This window comes from Rhinopithecus bieti, unplaced genomic scaffold (assembly GCF_001698545.2).
Source record: "Rhinopithecus bieti isolate Rb0 unplaced genomic scaffold, ASM169854v2 scaffold_32012, whole genome shotgun sequence".
Lineage (NCBI taxonomy): Eukaryota > Metazoa > Chordata > Mammalia > Primates > Cercopithecidae > Rhinopithecus > Rhinopithecus bieti.
In genome coordinates, this window is record NW_016814432.1 from 3,186,150 (window position 1) to 3,208,468 (window position 22,319).

The 22,319-nt window shown below is 41.9% G+C and overlaps 1 protein-coding gene and 1 long non-coding RNA gene across 4 annotated transcripts in view; one reads left to right on the forward strand and one right to left on the reverse strand.

Annotated features, from left to right (window-relative positions):
• Nucleotides 1-22,319, forward strand: part of GMDS (GDP-mannose 4,6-dehydratase) — a 651,165-nt gene that overhangs the window by 320,006 nt on the left and 308,840 nt on the right. The window lies entirely within an intron of this gene.
• On the reverse strand, nucleotides 127-20,792 carry LOC108514254 (uncharacterized). The gene is made up of 3 exons (XR_001881173.1): nucleotides 18,998-20,792; nucleotides 496-690; nucleotides 127-294 (listed from the first exon to the last, which is right to left on the reverse strand). It is a non-coding gene; the product is annotated as an uncharacterized LOC108514254 (long non-coding RNA).

Here is a 22,319-nt window from a genome sequence, read left to right on the forward strand (position 1 = left end):
CACAAATATTCTTTTAATTATTTGTGCTAGATGTTGGATGGATAGATAGATGGAAAAAATGTTTGAATGGTGCTCCTCTTTATTTTGGGGGTATAAAAGTACTAGTTTTCAGATCATCTAGAAATACTGCCTCATTTCAATGTATATAATCCAAGATTCTCGGACTTACATTATTCTACTAAATCCCACCCCGAGTAATATTCTTATGGAACTCCTTGCTTTCTGCTGCTGAAGAGTCTGGTTATTACATCACACACTTCTTAACATGTCATATTGCATGTCGTGGAGCTTTACCTGTTAACGAGAGATAGAGAAAGATGTTAATAATGATTCTCTTGTAAAATAATGGATATTGTTAAAGGGAAATTCAGATTTTCATTCTTGGGATTCCTAGACATGCTGTTTTGTGTTTGCATATATTACATATACAAGTGGTATGATTTTTCTTTTATAAACAAGTGGTTACATTTTACTTTGCCCTGATCTCCCTGATACCCGTGTTGGTTCTGCGACCAGACATGAGCAAGCATGGTAGAGGCGTTTTCCTTTCCCTGGAGTTGCCTGTCCTTGTTCGAGCACTCCCAGGTTTCCTGTGCTCATGAGTCTCTTTCCGTCCCGAGTGGTCCCTCTCTGGAAAACCGGACCCAGCTTTCTTGTTCATGTATGCAACTCAAAAAGAAACTGTAATGCCTACAAAAGAAAGCAAACAATTAGTTTGTTTGCTAGTGCAGAGATTAGGCTCACCTGTGATCTTCTTTTTGTTCATAACAATAAAAAATGTGTGTGTGTTTGAACACCTAATAGTGATTTCTGTTACGCACAAAATAATTAGCTTTGACTTTAAATTTTGAACGTTGCAACATTAAGATCATTTATTTATTTATTTATTTTTGAGATAGAGTCTCACTCTGTTGCTCAGGCTAGAGTGCAGTGGCATGATTTTGGCCTACTCCAACCTCTGCCTCCCAGGTTCAAGCGATTCTCCTGCCTCCGCCTCCCGAGTAGCTGGGACTACAGGCATGTGCCATCACACCTGGCTAATTTTTGATTTTTTAGCAGAGATGTGGTTTCACCATTTTGGCCAGGTGGGTCTCAAACTCCTGACCTCAGGTGATCCGCCCGCCTCAGCCTTCTAAAGTGCTGGGATTACAGGGATGAGCCACCATGCCCAGCCTAGATCTTTTAAATGTGTGCTTCTAAGCTATAATTACAAAGAAGCATTTTATGACATTAATCCTTAGATATATTTTCAGAACATCACATCAAAAACTATATAGGTCCACACTTAGAAATTATGAGAAAGTAGATACTGGCAAGAGAAGCCAACACTTTCTTTTGTCTAACCTAAATGACCTTACCTACTAAAAAATAAGAGGCTTGTTTTGTAAAAATACATTATTTTCTCAATAATATCTATTTATCGTTTAGCCTTCTAGCCGTCAGCATCTGCATAGAGCTATGTAATAAGCTATATAGGTATTCTTTTTTTTTTTTTTTTTTTTTTTCTTGAGACGGAGTCTTGCTCTGTCGCCAGTCTGGAGTGCAGTGGCACAATCTCAGCTCACGGCAACCTCTGCCTCCCGAGTTCAAGCGATTCTGCTGCCTCAGACTCGTGAGTAGATGGGACTACAGGCGCGTGCCACCACACCCAGCTAAGTTTTGTATTTTTAGTAGAGACGGGGTTTCACCATGTTGACCAGGATGGTCTTGATCTCTTGACCTCATGATCCACCCACCTTGGCCTCCTAAAGTGCTGGGATTACAGGCTTGAGCCACTGCACCTGGCCCTATATAGGTGTTCTTTATCCAAACTCTTCTCCAAGTTCAAGGAAACAAATAGATTAAATTTCATTCAATTTTATTATTTTGCACTTAGGTGAAAAAGGAGTCGGGAATCTAACAGATTTTGATAGTGAGGGAAACAGTATACCATCATGTTGATAGTGCTTTTTACAGGTTATGTTTATTTTCTTCTTTAGACTGTCTTTATTTTCCATATATTTTAAATGAACGTGTGTAAACCTTTGTAATTGGCTGGAGTAGGAGGGATATTTCAGAAATAGGCCAAATAGTCTCATGAAAATGAATGAGACTGTTAAGTAAGTAAGGAGAAAGTCTTGTGTAAACTAGTAGATCTGAAAGAAGGACCGTGTTGTGATCTCACTCCCCAAATGCCAAGCTAGCACTGCTGCAAGTGTAGTCCACATCTTGGCACAACAAGCCCACATTTGAATTAGCATAAAATAAAAATATTTTATAAACATTTTGGCTCAAATAGGGGTTGGTGCAAAAGGTTGTGTCAAATGAAGTCATTTTATTATTGCTTGACAAGATGGTCTCATTACAGCCTTTCCACAGGCCAACATATTCACACAACACTCCAGCCTTTGAATAAAAATACATAAACACTCTACCCTTTAAATAAAAATGGAAATGGTTGGATTCCATGGAGAGACAGATAGAAAGTTAGGTCATTCTCTTTGCCATCCAAGTCTTGATTGGTTCCATAATACAACTGGGTCTTGTGTATGCAGGACTCTCCTGGGTTTCTAATATGTTGATGATGTAGGAAGCATTTTATGGTTCTCATTTATGTGTTCTGAACAAAGTTTAAATTTCTTGGTTTCTGAAAAGGTACGATTATTAAGTAAGAATTTATAGCTTGGTACTCTCCATTTTAAGAAATATTATCATTCCTTGCAATTTTAAATGTATTAACATAAGGTTACTTCAGAGATTTATGACTAAAAGTAAATTTGTTGCCAACATTAAAGTCAGCAATCATAAAAATGAAAAAGGAGAGGTATTGTTTGTTTAAAACACATATGCACCCTGACACTGAAATCAACTTTAGAATACAGAAGTGTTTGCAAATGTCGATCAAACAAGTCCTAATACCATCTCATTTACACACATTTTAATTACACAGTTGAAAGGGGAAGAGTTCCCTTATCCACCTCGCAGAGCCTGTGATGGGGTGTGGCCTGCTTCTTCGGTGCCCCACTGCTCAGACCTCTTGGGGGAGCATGCAGATGGGCAGGTTGTGGGGCTCCAACCCTGCAGCAGTATCTAGAGGTGAATGCCGACAGCTGAAGCCCCAGCGCGCATGTGTTACAGGGTGCGCTTTCAGTTTAGCGGTCCATAGGCCGCTTGTGTTAGCTCAATTAGACCCCTTTCCTTATCTCCAGGACAGAGCGCTTTCTGTATCCTGAGGTTCTTGCTTTGGTATACTGGAAGAATCAGATCACACGTGGGCTTGGAGAATAAGTGCAAGGTTTTATTGAGTGGAAGTAGCTCTCAGCAGATGGGGTAGCCAGAAGGGGGATGGAGTGGGAAGGTGGTTTTTCCCCTGGAATCGAGTCTCTCAGTGGCCGGAGCTCTCCTCTCTCCGCCCCGGCCAAACTCCGCATACTTCCGCCGGTCTATGGACCGCTGGTGTACTGGCGCCTGTTGGTGTGCTCTCGACATTCTCTCAACATCCAGCTGCTTGTGTGTTCCTCTTCATGTCCAGCTGCTTGTGTCTCTCCCTGCTAGAGTCTCGGGGTTTTTATAGGCACAGCATGGAGGTGTGGTGGGCCAGGGTGGTCTTGGAGAAATGCAACGTTTGGGCGTGAAGGCAGGAGTGCCTGTCCTCACCTAGTCCGTGGGCATAGGCCCGGGGGTGGAGCCCTTACCAGGGACCTGCCCTTCTCCTCCCGGCACTTCCCTGCCCCTCTGCCGTATCACAACCCCTCTCTTTTATACGCAAAAATTTTAGTAAACCTTTAGATGAAGTGACTGACACTTTTTTACTTGTCAGTGAATTTCCGTAATGAAGAGCAGAGAGCATTTTCTCCTCCTGTTGTGAGGTGGGTGCTGGTGATCACTGCTGTGCAAGTAGATTGTTTCTCAGCTTAGACAAGCTGTTTTATCTTGATTTTTCCATCTGTGTAAAGGACAGAATATAAAGCCTGTAAAAAATTAGCATCAGTGCGCTATACATACATGAATAAAGTTTACCTCTGACTTGTAAAAATTTTCGCAATGATTTATAAAAAGTCCTTACTTGTTGCTGATTCCAATTCATTTTCATCCACCTGTAGTCTTGCTTCCTAGATCAAGATGTTTTCAAAGTTATTTAAATGAGTAAGAAGTATTTCAACTTGAAGAAAAAATACATACAGCTATATTAAATTATATTGTACTTCTGAATAAAGTCATAGGCAGTTAGATCTTTTCCAGTATTTTATTATAAAACTTTTTAAACATACAGAATAATTGAATAAATTTTACCTCAAACACCCACATACCACCCAAATTCTGTAATTAATGTCTACAATTGCTGTGCATTTTGAATATAAATTACTATTTAAGTAATTACTGTAGTGCTAATGGCTTACAGCTATAAACAATTTGCACAAACACAAGTTACTAAAAATTTGCATTTTATGGGATATAGATAGCAGTTCAAACTTTTAAAATATTTTTATTTTAAGTATTTACCTGACCCCTCTACAACCTGCTTTTATGCCCACCTCCCTCCATATAGGCTCAAGCAGCTTCACGAGAAACACTCTAGTGGCAATGCATGCCATTTTCAACCAGTGTCCAGCAGTCAGGATTATAGCAGTGGTGGCTGAAAATAGCAAGGGGGAGAACCTCTGACTTCTCAGGGTGGCATTGTTCGTTCAACATATATTCTGTTGAGTACCTGCCATGGTCACTGTTCTGGTTGCTACAAATGACAGTGTATGGTCCCACTGAGGTCCCACTTTGATAAAAGTATGTAAAATACAACTATAGCCAGAACATATTGACTGATAAGCTAATTGGTAGGAGCTGGGCCAGAGTATCTTAAGGCTCTTACCACCCACAAAAAAGACCCCTTGCTATTGGGAGACAGGGTTAATCAAGAGACCTAAGTCCAACATCTTTCCAGGACTCAGTAAAAGCCATGTATAAAGTGGCAAGAGGTTTTCCTGCTACAGCTGATCCCACCGATGCTCCAGAAGGGTCCTACTGGTAATCCGGAGGACGTGAAGATCGCTAGGGGTTAGCGCTGAAATTCATCAGAATTTAACATCATATACCTGAATCCTTTTTTGTGTGTGGAGGTGGCAGGGGACAGTGAGCACAGACTGAATAATAACAAAACTACTTTTAGAAATAAATGTAATTGCCAAATGTTAAGCACTTGTTACATGCTGGAAACTTTTGAAGACTTTTTATAGATTTTAAAGGTAAGAAACTGGCTGAGATAGCTGTCAGATCTTGCTGAACCTGTGCTATTGGCTGTATCAGGTAAAGAAGCAAAGAGCGTGTTTGGGGAAAATATGTAGTCAGGTCTCCAGTGCCCTCTGTCCCTTGTCTTCTGAATGAATTCATCTTCATTCCAGCTCTCAGTTCTCAGCTAATACAGAGACCTGGGGAGGGTGAGGAGCCTCTGGCAGGGTACGTAGATTACAGACAGAGCTGGGAGAATTGCCCACTGCTGCCCAGTCCTTTCTTTCCCATCTGTCCATCTTCTACTAGCATTTTGTATCCTATGTGACACAAATCTGGAAGGATCGGATGTCATTTAAACTTTGAGATCTTATTTAAGGGAAGTGTGCTTGTTGCAACATCACCATTGATGTCAGATTTTTCACGACCCTTTCATTGGACTTGTGACAGGGTGCTCCGTTTATTTGGCCCGCATTGCTCAACTGCTTGCGGGAGGGAGCACATGAATGAGCGGGTGTGGGATCCGGCTGGCTGCTGCTCTGTGCACTGGCAGGAGCAAGCTCCATTTACTCAGCGTGCTGCGCTCAACCCCTTGCGGGAAGGAGCATGCACGTGAGAGAGCAAGACCAGCTGCTCTGGTCACCGGCAGGAGCAGTCTTCGTGCGGGTGTTGCTGTGGTACACAGGTGGGGGTGTCTGTGCCCCTGAAGCCCCAGAGGGTGGGTTACAGTGCTGTCTTAGCTCTGCTGTCTGTGGACAGCCGTGTGTTATCAGCTCAGTTGGCCCTTTGCCTCATCACGTGGAGCAGCTGCCCTCCGCCAGCGAGGGCAAAGGGCCAGTGTAACAGCCTTTTCTGGGTACCCGCACTCAGTGGGTCCTGAGCTCTTGTCTGGAGTCCAAGAAGAATGAGGTGGTATGGACACCTGAAGGATGGTGAAGGCAGATGTACTAGTCTGTTTTCATGCTGCTGATAAAAACATACTGGAGACCGGGTGTTTATAAAGAAAAAGAGGTTTAATGGTCTCCCAGTTCCACATGGCTGGGGAGGCCTCACAATCATGGTGGAAGGCGAAAGGCATGTCTTCCATGGCAGCAGGGAAGAGAGAGAATGAGAGCCAAGTGAAAGGGATTTCCCCTTTTAAAGCCAACAGCTCTTGTGAGACGTGTTCACTACCATGAGAACAGGAGGCGGAAACCGCCCCGTGATTCAGTTGTCTCCCACTGGGTCCCTCCCACAACACGTGGGAGTTACAGGAGCTACAGTTCACGAGGAGGTTTGAAAGGGGACACAGCCACACTGCACCAATGGGGGATTTTATTCAGCTTTGGAAATGGCTCTCAGCAGAGAGGGGAGCTCGCTGTGGAGGGGACAGGACAAACAGGTAGTCTTCCCTCGACATCCGGCCGGCTCTTCCCTGAAGTCCAGCCGCCTCTCCTCCGAAGTGCAGCCGCTCTCTGAAGTCGAGTCTCCTCTCTCCAGTGAACCCACTTTTCTCTCCTCTACTGACTGAGACTGGGGTCTTTATAGGCAGAGGATGGGGTACAGGACGGGCCATCGGTAGTTTTGAAAAAGGCAACATTTGATGGGCAAAAAGGCATTATTCAGAAAGAACCATTCAGGAGAGAGTGGACAAACAGGAGTAGAGGTTGTCACCTTGGGCCATGAGTTTCAGGCTTTTTGGTTTGAAGGTGAGGCTTCACCAGGGACCTGCCCCTGTCTGCCTCCTGCCTCTGTCACCATCAGTAGACCGTGTTTGTTCATATGCAGGAGAGTAGCATATAGCAGTAGCGTCTCTTTGTGTTTCAGTTGTCTAAAGTGTTAGTGGTGCCTGAATCCGTTTGTTAGTAAGGCCTTACGTAACAGAAAGCAATGGTGAGGTTGTAGCTGTCTCATAAAATGACAGTGGTCCAGAAAAACCAGGCCTCTGCTGAGAGCTCTCTATCTTAACAACATCGTTCCTGTCTTCATAGCACAGGGGAAGGCATTGTGTAACTATATGCAGAGGATATTTACCTGGAGAGTTTCCTAGAAAATCTGTTCTATTAGAATCTTTGTCAAGTGACTGTTAGGTAATAAGGCCAGGAATTGAATTTCTACTCACTTTGGGAGTCTAATTCCATATTATTACTTAGGAGCCTAAGGTGTTCTTTCTTGGAAGGCAAATATGTCCGTGGCCTGCTTGCTGAATGTGTTATAATACTCGTTGATTTTTTATTTTGACTTTTTATATTGATTAGTGAGGTTTTGTTATTGTTTTCCATTGTGGGAAAAAATCTTCTAGCCTTCTATGGGGCTATTTAATACAATCTCTTTGAAAAATGCGCCAAGAAATACAAATGAAAATAACTAAATAAATAGTCTCTCCTTTATCTGTATTTAGAAGAACGTGGTTTCTGTGTTGTTTCTAACAAACCAAACTTTAAGGAAGGCAGTTCAAGGGCCTTGATTAATGAAGAGAAAAGAATAGCTTTTTATTTATAGGAAAAGAAAAGCTCGTAACAGTTTCCTACATCTTTGAAACGTCAAATGTTTAGATTAAGCAAAAAACCATTTTCCTGATCTGGCTGCGGAAAACTCTGTATAACAAATTCAACTTGCCATTTCTCTTTTTTTCTCTTTTTTCATCCTGTACAGTAAACTTTTCAGTGTATTATTTAAAGTAAGTTAGAAAAATGTAGAAAATCCGTTGCCTGTTTTATCTGGCTGGGTCTTGCTTGATTGGAATGACATCCCAGGAGCTGCTGTGTCCCCAAATAAGAACCTGTAGCGCCCGCTTTAAAGTGTTGTTTAATGAAAGACACCTATATCACCCGTATTTCCAGTATGAATCGAGTTTTCATTCACAGATAATTTAGAAACATGAGACTGGTGCATTCTTAGATCACATTTTCAGTTTGATTTAAACCACGTAATATCGAGCACATGATGTTAAATCAGAAAAGCAGTTATTGGCAAGGATATGTATGGAGAGAGGATGAAAATGCATAGAGAATAAAGTTGCATATTCATATAAAATGGGTTAGGTATAGTGCCTGTGGACGTGGATTATGAGGACTATGAGACTTCATGTAAGTGCTGCTTAAGTTCTAATGGGTAGCAATTAACCACATTAAGATGGAAGCTTGTACTCCACCCTTTAGTCATGCTCGTTGATGTGAAGTGTCATTATACCACTGCGGACCATGAAGTGACCCATTGTACTTGAGAAAGTCATGGTGCTAGTCTTAAGAGCAAAAGTACTAGGAAAATAGTGTAAGAAAGTTCTTACACTAAAGAACTTCTCACACTTAGTGAATAGGTTAGCTATTCACTTTTACACTTACCAAGTCCATGAGATTCCTTGAGCTTTCTCTATCCACCCCAGCCCGGTCTGCCCTTCCTCTTTCCCTACCCTGCTCCCCAGCTGTTTCTTCCTTCACTAGTGTCTCCCACTTTTTTGTGACTTCCATGAAAGTCTGGAAAATCTGAAAATATGAACTAAACTGACTGTTTAATTTTAATAACAAGACTGTCCATGGGAAATAGATGTAAATATCTCGTATAAGATGTGACATCATCTAAATTTAGTGATGATTTTGCTTATACAAGGTATATATCTTCAATATTCAGTGTTCATATTTACACTCATGCACTCTGGAGAGGGCAAAACATGTTTGCAATCGAGGCAGTCTTTTGCACACACACCATATGTTAATCCCTCTGTCTCTCTTGCTCTGTCTCTTTCCTATACACACACAAGCTGAAAGTCCAATCTCTGTTTTTAAATGCATGCTCAAGTCCTATTAACACCTTTATTGCAGGCAATAATTTACTAAAATTACATGTTTTGTCTTTTCAGAGCTCTGGTGGAGAAGCCTGGGGGCTCTGCTCCATCCCTTTGTGGGCCACTTGAATGCCCAAGCCCAAGCTCCAGGTTCCCAGGCCCATCCTCAGGGGACTCTCTAGTACAAGCATGTTAATCTTGCCTTTGTATCCAAGGACACAAAACAACACCTTTTCTAAGCTAAATGTTCCCAAAAGCAAAGAAACACGTTTTATTTTCAGCCCCGTTCACTTCCTGCTGGAAGACATCTCTTCTGCTTCTCCTGTGGGAAGGAATTATAACAGTAATGCCACAAAGATTCTCCTTATCCTTTTTCTCAGGTAAAGAAGAAAGTTTGATCCTCTCTGTGAGTGTTGGGTCATTTGTATTTTTAGTATCTGTTATTTCAGTTTTCTACCTGTTGACGTCAGTAAAGCTGAGATAATTGATGGCTTTGTAGTGCTGATTAGATCTCCCCTAGACTCTGATTGTCTGATGACCAGGGCATCAACGCTAAGACCAGGCACCATGGACTGGATACTGGAGGAAATGGGTCAGATCTCATGTAAGCATAAGCTGTTTAACACTGACTTGCTGGTGAAATAAGTTTCATTCAGGCTGGGGACTGTGTTCCATGTGCTCCTACGCTACGCCTTATCGAAGGTGAAGAATATTCAAAAGCCATTGTTCTCTTGGAATCAAATACCAGAGGATTTTTGACTTGTTAGAGTTGCTTCAGAAACTATGCTACATATGCCCCAAACAGATAAATTTGGGGTATAGTTAAGTAAAAGTCTCCTTTTCCTTTTAGAAGAGAAAAACAATTGGACTTCTACTAGGGCCAGTTATGTACAGGTGCAGTTTACAGAAGCCGAATTATGTAAAGGCAAAATTGAGAAATCCTGTAAGAAATTGTTTGTACGTTGTTGGCCTAAGCCTCATATGGAAATTATTAGTAGAGTTCTCAAAGAAAGGGATGAAATTACTCCATAGGATAGCTTCCCTAAGTACCTCTCAGAGTTATGTAAAATACTTGAGATCACTTTTACCGTTTTTTCTCACAGAGAGAATGGTTGGGCTCTTGCTATAGAGAGAAAAGTGAGGGAGACCTCTGAGGAACAGGCAGGACTTGGTTAGCTGTCTCATGTCGGTCTCTCTCGGGGAAGCTTCTTGAAGGCAGGACCTGGATCCTATCCCTCTTTATCTTTACAGATGCCCAGTAAATACCTGGACTGGCTCTCCCTGCCCATCGTTTCTTCGTGAAATTATAAAAATGAAACCTGCATATATGAAATGTGCTCCATTTCTTTTACTATTAAAAGATGCGCTCTTTGGCTAGCACAAGGCATTGCCCCGGAATACGATCTCACCACACTTAGGTTGAGTGGTGCTGGATTTACTTGATATCAACAAAACGTTTGCAAGCACCTTTCTTTCTGGTTCAGTGCAGACCATAAAGGAAAGGAAGTAACGTCTATATGTTCTCACACAGTGGCCAGTTTCCTGATTTCCTCTAGATTCTACTATTATTAGACCTTATTCCTCGCTTTATTTTTACTTTTGATTTACTTATTTTGAGGTAGGTCTTACTCTGTCACCCGTACTGGAGTGCAGTGGCATGATTTTGGCTCACTGAAGCCTTGATCTCCCAGGCTCAAGTGATCCTCCCACCTCAGCCTCCTGAGTAGCTGGGACTACAGGCATGTACCACCATACCCAGCTGATTTTTTTTTTCTTTTTAGTAGAGATAAGGCCTCCCTATGTTCCCAGGCTGGTCTTGAACTCCTGAGCTCAAATGATCTTTCCATCTCGGCCTCCCAAAGGGCTGGATTATAGGCATGAGCCACCATGCCCAGCCTTATTCCTATTTTTAAAGGAAGAATATCTAAGCAGATAGAAAAATGGAAAGGAAGAAGGATAAACTGGACCTGTTTTACCAAACAATATTTAAAAATCACTAATCTAGCATTAGCTTGTAAGACCAAGTACCCATGGGAGTTCTTGATGATATCGACATCAGCTCATTCAGAAACCTTTTTGTGTGATCATCACTCTATTTCCTCTCAGTTTTCAAGGATCTCATTGGTTAGAGGATTCTTCTAGAGAGCCAGAGTTCCAAGGAAGGCCTGTTGTTATGGAAAACCTTCCCACTTTCCTATCCCTTCCCTTCTCCCCTCTCTATCCTGTCTCTCAGTCTGTACCCATCACCGACACATGCACATTAGAAGCAGGTCATCTTGTAATAATAGGACTTTATTTTTAATATAGTATATTTTATTATATTAATATACAGAATTTTACTTAAAGATTCTTATGTAGTTATTTGACAGTGGCTCTGGGAAAATCTGTGCACACAGGGCAGTAAGAAGAAAAGAAAAGCCTTCTGCAGTCCCATCTTCTGTCCCTTGTGAGTGTGATTTCATTTCCTCCCTGGTCGCACATCACCCACATGCTCAGACGACATATCCCTGTTCTCGGGTCCGTCCTCCAGCTTCTGACTCACAAAGCAGAGCAATAACTTGTGGGTGCTTGTGCTGGAGGGTACAGGTTGCATTCCGGGGAGGTGACTCGGCTGGCCTCCTGTCTCTCGGGCCATTCTGTCACCAAGTCCACAGGATACAGATACCCATTCAAGGTAGTGGAGCTGTGCCTACTTCGTCTCACCAGAAAAAGGCAGAGATGAGGATGTCAGGGGCTGCATAGTTTCATGTGTTTTTTCTTACAGTGTGTCCTTTAGTCAAGAATTACTTGCTGGTTTTGTCTGGGTCTTAAATTTCAAGTTTGAAAGTAAAATACAAAGATCTGTCACTAGAACTTATTTTAAACCCTGGAAGGTCGTCCTTTTCGATTCCTGTAGTGCTTTATCGTTTACATCTTCGTATTTGATTCTCCCAACACATGTTTAACCATGGTTAGGAGAGCACGAATTGTTTTTTGTCATTTTCGTAGGAAAAGGCTGACATTGAAAGCAGAAACCCTTGTCTGATGTCTTCTCTTGGTATCAGGCAGTGGGTTTCAGCCCTGTTCTGCCAGCTCCTCAGGGCAGTGGCTTACCATGATACTGTGCCATGTTTCTGGGTTGATTTTTGGCATATTTAGTCATTCTTGTGAGATTTTAAAGTCATGTTTTTTAGTGACTTCAAGTGTTGATTGTGTAGAAAACGTATTCCTCTCACTAGGAATTACATATAAACTAGCATCTCTGCTACTGGCCTGATACCTGTAATCATACTGTGAAACCACTCCGGTGTGAGAAACTGAGTGAGAAGGAAACTGCAAAACATCTCAGGGGCCAAATGTTAAAAGGCTAGGCCCTGTGTCCTAAACAGCCTTCCTTTACAGTAAGTGGTATTTTAATAGTTGTACAATCATATAATTTGAAGAAGATATAAAATCTGTACAGGAAATACAAGTTTAACAGAAGTCATTTCATTTGATGCTTATCTTCAAAAAAACACCTGAAGAAGCTTGAAGATGTGGCATGGGTGGTTTAGATTCCATTGCCTTTTGTCAGTGGCAATGGAAGCCTCATTGTAGTTAAGCATCTGCCTGGGCCTTTGGGAAAACAAACCATCATTGACTGGCTGGCTAATGAGTCATCTATTAAAATCATCCCTAATGAATTGTGGGTTTGCTTGTTTAATTGTGCGTGGTGTTGGGCTCTCAAATGTTAGCAGTCCAGTGGGGCTCAAAGAAATTACATTGGCTTTATTGAGCATTTCGGTAGGATTCTTCCTAAGTCACTGTGCCATGATTGGCTTTCTCTCTTGCTCTCCCTCCCTTTTTGTCTCTCTCTCTTTCTTTCCCTCTCCTTCCCCTCTGTTTATCCCTACCTCTCTTTTTTCCTCTTTCCCCTTCCCTTCTTTCCTTTCCCCTCCTTCTAGCTCTTCTTCTCTCCCTCTCCCTTTCTTTCACAAGTTGTGGGGTAGGAATACAATATAAAAACTCTTACTTTGGACAATCTGTGCTAGGGCCAATGGCATCTTGAGTTTGAACAACCCCCGACCCCGCATGTGAAGGGTTGATAGAGCCTGGTGAGCGGCTGGCAGATGCCCCCTTTTCCTTCAGCTGCACCCTCACGTTTCACCAGCACTGGTCACTGTGGGCATGCTACCTTGTAACTAGGTGGCTACTGGTCTTCCTTTCCCTACAGCCATGTTGTCAGTCTAGAATGGGGTATCAAAAACATCATGGGAATAAAGGGCTAAACTACATAAAAACTATGATTGTATACTGAAAATGTTTAAAGACCGTTTTACACCAGTAAGAATGCCAAGATTTTCAGGTACAGCTTAGCTTCCACTTGTGAAGCCTGCATAAGCAGTGGCTGGGCAGAACATGTCCAAATGAGGAAGGTGTCGCCATCTCCCAGTATGGCCCTTTCTTTATGAACAGCTCTAATGGTCAGTTGTTATTTTAAAGAAAAAGTCTTCCTTGAGCCTGAAACCATTAATTAAAATACCCATTTAGCCTTTATTTTCAAAACCTTATTGCGTACTGAAAATGCATGAACTACTGGACACTTTTACAAGCTTACTTTCACAGCAGTCTGATAAGATAGGTGCTATTCTCATATTTTTCTCCCTAGAGGGAAAAAAATAAGGTGGAGAGAGAGAGGCTTGCTGAGCTTGGCCCAGATCAGGTGCATTCATCCGGCTGACCCTCGTGCTGGCTGTGCCCTGCACTGCGATGCTCTCTCTGCCACATGGCTGCCAGAGTCGCCTTTCTGAGATACAGATACTGTCATATTTCAACTTAAAACCATCAATGTCTCCACCACGGAATAAAGGCCACTGTCTGGAGCATGCATTCTCGGCCCTGGGCAGGGCCCCGGCGTCCTCCCCTGGAGCTGCTGGCCCTGCACTGTGCCAGCCCTGGGCTGCCCCTGCTTGCCCTTGGAGTCCTGCCCTGCTCAGGCCTGGCACTCAGCTGTCTCTGCAGATGCCTTCCTCAGGGGCCCTACTCTCCTGAAGTGGCCATTTCCCGCTTTGTCTGCAGCGCTTTATTCTCAGCCCTGCGAGCCCTTGCCAGGGCCTGGCTGACACGCTTGCATCTGGCCCCTGCCATCTCTCACAGCGTCTTGAACCCCGGTGCTCAACTACCTGAGATTGAACTGAGTCAAACCAACTCAGCCTCAAATCCAAGTGTCCAGCTTCTTTATGGGAAAAGCAAAACCACTGGCTCTGTGTGGATACACATTCTCTGCAGATACAGTGGATGGCTCGAGGCCTGAGGGCATGCGAGGCCTCCGTGCTGCGCTCCCTTTAGGGGATGCCAGCTCCCTACTGTAACTGGAGCCCAGGGTGGGTAGTGGCCGGCCGCTGCCTGACTTGCAGACCTCCCAAGGTATCCTCACCATCCCAAGGTCATGGCAACCTTGCACACTTCTGCCCAGGCCTAAGCAGGAGGCGGGGCCTGTGTTGGAGAGAGGGCCCTAGCACTGCACTCATCAGAGCTGTGCGCGTGACCACACTGCTCTGCTTCAGGGAGGCTCAGTGGCTGGGTGTTGAGCTTTGCAGACTCCAGTCAAGAAGGGTGGATAGTTGGGTGTGACAGGAGAGGATCCAGAATTTGCCATCCAAATCCTTGGGAGACACAAGACTAAGGCCCAGTGCCTGCTGCAGTTCTGCCTTTGACATTGTGAGGAGTGCACCTTGGGAACTTGGAGCACAGGGATCTTCCCTGGAAATAGTCTCAGGTGTCATGTGTCACCCTGCATTGGGACTTCATGAGACTGTGAATAACTACATTAAACCAGATGTGTAAGAAGCCAGAGTATAGGTTATAGTTACTTCAGACTCTGTATTTAAAAGTTCTGTCTCCCTTTTTTTTTTTTTTTTTGAGACGGAGTCTCACTCTGTCGCACAGACTGGACTGCAGTGGCTGATCTCGGCTCACTGCAACCTCTGCCTCCCTGGTTCAAGCATTCTCCTGCCTCAGCCTCCCGAGTAGCTGGGACTACAGGCGCCCGCCACCACGCCCGGCTAATTTTTTGTATTTTGTAGTAGAGACGGGGTTTCACCGTGTTAGCCAGGATGGTCTCGATCTCCTGACCTCATGATCCGTCCACCTCGGCCTCCTAAAGTTCTGGGATTACAGATGTGAGCCACCGCGCCGGCCTAAAGGTTCTCTTAATTAAAAAAAAACAAAAGGTAAAACAAAAAAAAATACAAAAAAAACTCTTCCATGATAATTCACACACGTTCTATGTAATACAAATCAGATGCTGGCTTTTGGCTCCCACAGTTTAGCAGCAGTGCCTAAATGGGATTGCTAGTAGCATTTTTCCCATCAACAAAAAGATCTGTAGGATAGATGTCCTGTATTATTTTTTCCTTCCCCCCCCCCACATCCATTCACTGATGTAGATGGGAACATAATGCAAACTTAAGCTTGCCTTATTTACATAAATCTTCCTGTTAGCTTTCCGCTTTACCATATCTGCATTTTTATGTTTGACCTATTAGTACTTTTTTGGTTTTATAAAGAAAAAAAAGTGCTTCCCTCAGCAGAACCATCTGGCTTCGTTTCCTGTTCCTCAGCAGCTATATGTGTATTCTAGCAAGGCCACCCCTGTGGTTTTCTGAGTGGTGCTGTTTCACTGGTGGTCTTAGAATTCAACTGGAGTGATGGAAAACTTATACTATGGGCTTCTTTCAAGTCTAGAGTTTCCAAGGTGAAAAAGTGCATATTATTGTCATTTTTGACATAGCATTTTTTTCCTGTAACTGGAATATGGTCTTTTAAAACAAATCACACCCTTCTATTCTTTGAGGAAGAAAACTTGCTTCTAAAAACATCTTTTAGATAGTTGGCTACCAAATTTCCTTGGCATTAAACTGAGGCAACTGAGGATATAATCCAGACATTTTTACCACATACAAATTTTCTTAAAGGGTCGATTATTAATAACTAGTTTTCTCTAACAATGAAGGAGTGAGGTAACAATAAACAATGAGCAAATTACATAACTAAAGGATGTGACATTCAGTTTATGGTCTGTGTGGCAGAGGTAAGGTCAGTCTCATCCTGAAGGGCAATGTGTAATGTTGCTTTGGGCTTGCGGTACACACAGAGAATCCCAGCTGGTCATTGGGCACATTTTCAGAGGGGTGCGTGCATGAGGTTGAAATTCTGTATTTTTATGTTCTAATATTCTACAGATTTTGAAAATTTTCTGACCAAGTGTGCACTTATTTTTCACTTTGTGAAATACTGCTTTCTAAATCTTTGTTTTAGAAACAGTCCCCAAAAGGTTCTGTTTGTATATGTGTATTTCATTTTTTTTCTTTTCTCTTTTGTTTTTGGTCTGTGCACATCCCACGGGTAATTGAGATCTACAAGCTATGGAAAGAGGAAGACCCCAGAGTATTTTCTTTTTCTTTTTTTGAGGGAAGGTGGGGTATCACATTCATCACCCAGTAGGCATTACATTTCACATTTGGTTAAAACTGTGTTTTATAATTGTTTGTATTTAAAGCTTTCAAATTTTACTGTGTAAGATAATGCAAAGTGTTTAACCTGTTGGCTGTTACATAGAAAGAACTCAAAAGATGTAGTGCTCCCCACAATCCTTTGATTAGATCACTTATTTATTTTATTTTATTTTATTTTATTTTATTTTATTAGACAAAGTTTCACTCTGTTGCCCAGGGTGGAGTGCAGTGGCATGATCTTGGCTCACTGCAATCTCTGCCTCCTGGGTTCAACTCATTCTCGTGCCTCAGCCTCCCGAGTAGCTAGGATTACAAGCGCACACCACCACAACTGGCTAATTGTTGTATTTTTAGTAGAGACAGAGTTTCACCATGTTGGCCAGGCTGGTCTCAAACTCCTGACCTCAGCTGATCCGCCCGCCTCGGCCTCCCAAAGTGCTGGGATTACAGAAGTGAGCCACCGCGCCCGGCCAAGATCACTTATTTTTAGTGATCAGAAATGGTAGATTCTAAAATGATAAGATTATGAAATATTTTGAATATTTTTGTTCCTTCTCAAAACATTAGTTTGAAATAAAGTCTTCAATGTAGCCTCAGGCCTATAATTTTTTTATCAAGAGTTAGAGACTTTGAAAAAAACTCCTCTAGCTGGGGGATTTGGTGTTTGGAAGGTGCTTTTCCCCTACAGAGTAGTTTGTGGTCCCCTCGGTAGACGCTTAGCATAGTCGGAGATGTTGCTTGAAGGTGGTGCGAAGTTGAAGGGAATACTCAGTTTTAATTTTAAGAGGAAGGGAAAAAAGTAAAAATTGAGGCCTAATAATAAGTTAATGAGGAAAGCATTTAAATCCTTTGAGTGTTTCAAATTTTATGTTGCAAATCAGAGATGGTTCAAAATACATTATTATATGTGTGTGGCAACATCCTCTCTCTGGCTGTAATTCTTATTCCCTTGAAAACTAGCGCCATGTGGCCGTGGAAGGCGTATCATGACTCTCATGATTGCTGTTCATTCTTTTGACAAATTCCACCGTTTTTTTTTTTTTTTTTTTTTTTTTTATAAATAGGGGAAGGAACAGGCACAAGGAAATTAAAATATAAATGTCTGTTTTTTTTTCTGCCATTTTTTTCCTGTTTGACAGATTACTGAATAAAGCATGGTTATCAGCAGAGTGACCATTTCTAACTGTCTCTTTGTGCTTAAAAATTTATTTTGGGATGGGAAACATTCCCCAAACCCGGAGGGTACACTTAATATGCCAGTTTTCATTTGAGAAGAATTACTTTTCAGTTGTAGGTGTTTTGGGATGTGGCCTGACTGAACATACAGTATTAATGGTCCAAAGATAGAACAGCTGAACTTGCTGACTGCCCTTCTTTGGGGGACATTAGCATGTCCCTGGAGACAGTTTCCCCAGCTCTGGTTACGCGGATCAGTATGTAGGGAAAGCTTATTACTTTTAGAAACGTTACTCTTGGATGGCCCTGTCTATTACCCACATCAAATATATGGTACACATTGCTGTTTTCTTTGCTTTCGAAATGCTTTAGAACGAGACCCTCCGTCTTTCCCTGACTGTAGAATCTAGGCTGTGGGAACAGATTTTGCATCAGACCACCTTGGGAAGTGAAGTGAACTTTTTAGTGATAAATTTAATTAATTAATTGCCCTTTTCCAGAACTTCCAGAGATTTTCTTAAAACACAATGCCAGTTTTTTAACAGCAATTTTAGAAAGTCAATGCTTAACTCATTCAGAGAAAAACCCCTATGATCCATTTCCTAGAGGGCGTTAGCCTTGTCACTTGTTTTTATTAACAATATATATAGATGTACTTGTGGAATTTATCTCTAAATGGAATATTAAATCTTATCCCTACACATTTCTCATACTGAGGCTTTTTGTGGTGAGGACGGTGACTGTACGCCGGGATCAAAACAGCCTCGTGTATGTGCAAAGCATCTGTTGTGCTCTGTATTGGATCCTCAGCCTTTTCGTGCAGCTGTCTAGCCTTGTACAATCACTTAACCGTTCCAAATCCTACTTTCCTTATATTCAAAGGGAGGGGGCTGGAGTTCAACATAGGTTAAGATTTAGAAACTGAGAATATGGTATCATCTTTTTCCATACAGCATTATTTACCATCTAGTATAAAGTTTATGTTGTTTTTAAATATATCTGCTAACAAAATGTAGTGTTCCGTGACACAGAGTATGATTTTGTGTTTAACGTTGTACAGACCCTAAGGGAAACAAATTATTTATAAAGCCCAGTATCTTTTTTTTCAGTTTCATTTATTATTCTGAGCTAAGCTAAGCTCACATCTTTTTTTTTTTTAAACATACCAGGACAAAAAATACTATAGAAAGTGCTACCTGATAGAAGTAAAATTCAAGCTATACATGCATGCTATATGTTATATAATTTTAAATTTTCAGTGATTATTACACTATAAAAAGTAAAAAAAGTATCAGTAATTTTAAGAATATTTGTTTAAGTCAATAAATCCCAAATATTATTTAAACATGTAAAATATTAAAAAATTATTGAGACATTTTACCTTCCTTTTCTGTATGAAGTCTTCAGAATCCAGTGTACATTTTATACTTCACAGCACACCTCATCTCGGATGAGCCACGTTTCAGGTCTCATTTCACGCTAGCCCTGCAATAGTGAACACTGCAGTGGGATTCTGGATCTTGATCAAGAGTTTGCTTTCTTATACATGGAATCACATATTTAAAAACCACTGTTCGTAACTACGGTTACGGAATCCTGAAGAGGGGCAGCCGTGAGAAAAGAAAATCAGGATGCCTCTCTGATGCCGTCTTGTTGGATAAGCACTGTATCACTTCCATTGTGGTGACCATGTGACCCTCAACTTGTGCCTACTGACTCGCCCATGGGGCCATGGCCGTGCCGTCCCTGCATATGGAAGGAGCAAGCAGAAGACTCTTCCCAGTCTTGTCCCCAGACGGAGAGTCTTCAGAGAGGTTTTGGAGTGGCTGGAGCCAGCACCACACACAGATGGACACCTTTTACCTTCTGGAGTACAGATTGTCCTTGGAGAAAAGCAACCACACAAGAATCCCACTCAGTGACTACTGGGCCCCACTCAAAAGGAGGGCAGCTTACACTCACAGCGAGATCCTGTTGCAATCCAGAGAATCCCAGAATTTCTAAAGTAAAGGACCTAAGAAAGCATCTAGCTGTTGACATAGGATTAACCAAAGAACACAGTCTATACTTTTGGGTCTTTAATTTATACTAGACAGAGTCTTGGTAACTGTTCCTTTAAGCAGTTGATTCACAAGTAGGCAGAACCTAAATTGTCAAGTGGGAATTTTGAAAAAACTTTACTCAAGTGCCTCGGCTACAGACTAAGAATTAATTTCATTATGGAGAGCAGTTTAGCTGCACCTTTCTCTGTGGTTTATCTCACTTAATTTACCAAACTTTACTTGTTCCAAAAGCCATAAAGTCTTTGTTTAAAAGGAATTTCATCAGGATGTATAATGTGCTCTTTTTATTCCTAATGACAGCAATACAGATAAATTAAACGTTTATAACTTGACTGGTGTGACTAATATCCTACGTTTTCTGGTGGATCCCATGTCATTCTTTCATTTATGTAACCTTTTCTCCCCTGGGAATCTCAAAGTATTTTTTTCTGAACTGGTTGGTATAGGCATACTAATTACAGAGATGTGGATGTTCTAACTCCCCTCTCTCTAAAATGGCTTGCCTTTAGGGTCAGCCATGAGTCAGGTGCAAACCTGGGATTTTAACACAGAACTCCTGATTTTTGAGTTTCTGCTCTAATCTTTAGCTACATAAAAATATGAAGAAACTGACTACAGCAGATTATTCCAATACATGTCCAGCTGTCTGAGCAAACAGCCATGGGGCAGAGCTTACCTCTCACTTCTCTTGGAATCATCAAGCCTTCAAGCAGCAGTTCCTGTCTTATGGTGCCTTGTGTGTGTCTGAGGATCAGAGGAATGATAAGAAGTCAAGAGGAAGGGAGGATGGCTGAGTAGAGTGATGGAATTTCTATGCCTTTTTGTTAACTGGAATGATGAAGTTAAAATTATGCCACTTTTATTGAGGTTTGTAGCATAGCCCAAATTTAAAGAAATTTTTGATTCAAGTAAGTATTTTTTGCCAAGAGACTTTCAGAACAAAATTGGTCAACATTTGTAAACTACTTGGGGCAGAGAAACATTAGTTTAAGCTTTTAAGTGAAAAATATAAGAAAAGGAACCTACAAAGGATGGTACACTTGTCCTCTCCTGTCCGCAGTTTCACTCTCCATGGCTTCCCCTATCTGCAGTCAACCATGATCTGAAAATACTAAATGGGAAATTACAGAAATAAATAATTCTTAAGCTTTAAGTTGTGCACCTTTCTGAGTAGCGTGATGAAATCTCACACCATCCCACTTCGTTCTGCCCAGACGTGAACCATTCCTTTGTCCGGTGGATCCACACTGTTGATGTTCCCCACCCATTAGTGTCTTAGTAGCCTCCTTGGTTATCAGATTGACTGTTGAAGTATTGTAGTGTTTGTGTTCACTGAATCCTTACTTTGCCTAATGGCCCCATGGTGCAAGAGTTTTGATGCTGGCATATTGTTATAATTGTTCTATTTTATTATTAGTTCTTGTTGTTAAGCTCTTACTGTGCCTGATTTTTAAATTATTTATCATGGATATGTATGCATAGGAAAAAGCATTGTGTGTGTGTGTGTGTGTACGGTTTGGTATTTGTTGGTATTTGCAATTTCAGGTATCCACTGGGGACTTTGGAACGTCTCCCACAGATAAGAGGGGATTACTATATAGTTCATTTATTGGCCAGTTATTGTCTCTGTTATATGGACATGCAACTTATGTTTATAGCCCTATAGTCCCTTAAAATTCTGTGCTTTTGTAAAATGTGTATCAGCTCAGGAGGCTTACCTGCCTCCCTTGGAAGAAGACTTTCATGCTTGCTCTGAGTCAGATTTACTTTGTAACATTAAATGAGTCACTGACAGTTGCTTTAGGAAATTATTGGCCTGTTTCCTGGGGAAAAGAAATACACCATGTCATAAAACAGAGTTCACCTATGTTAGTAAGGTAATACCTTCAAAGGTGGGACATTTCTAGAAGGGTTCCTGTCACTTCCCTTGTTTCAATACTGTACTGGCCCAAGGTAGGTGTTGGTTTTGGATTTCTTAAACAAAACTTATTTTTAAATATTTTTAGAAAGTTACTTTTATTCAGAGGTCTCAGTATCTTGCTTTGTGCCAAGTTCGTTTTGTTGGCTTAAATTATGTTACAATTCAGCTTTGAAAATCAGTACATGGGACCGTGGGGTGCTTGATTTGCTAGAACCCATCTACCAGTTTCTTATCTTCCCCTCATCTGTCACGTGAGCTTTAGAGTATCTGAGTCTACATGTGTTGAGTTCAAGCTGATACACACACACTGACACATGCATGCCCACTCTTCTTCCCCAGAAGCCAGTTGTCAAATGGGTAGAGAGATTACACATGTGAAACAGCAAATAATGTTAGGGTGTGTGCTTGCAGACACACACATACGTGCCTGTGAGACAGTGACAGAAAAACAAGTAATCCTGGAAGCATACGGACTGACTGCTTTGCAGTGCATCTGAGCTCTCACCCTCCATGGTCTGGGAGAGGAACGTGCGATCCGCCCTCGCCTCCTCTCGGAGGGCTGGGGCTGTGTGCAGGGAGCCCCTGCGGTGGGTTCTCTGCCCCTTTCCTGCTATGTAAAGTGTTATTAGGGAATGAATGGCTACCGAAAAGGACCTTGCAGCCTGTGCTTTGTGTAGCCTGGGACCCTTGGGAACAGCCCCTTCTGTCTGTGTGATCCG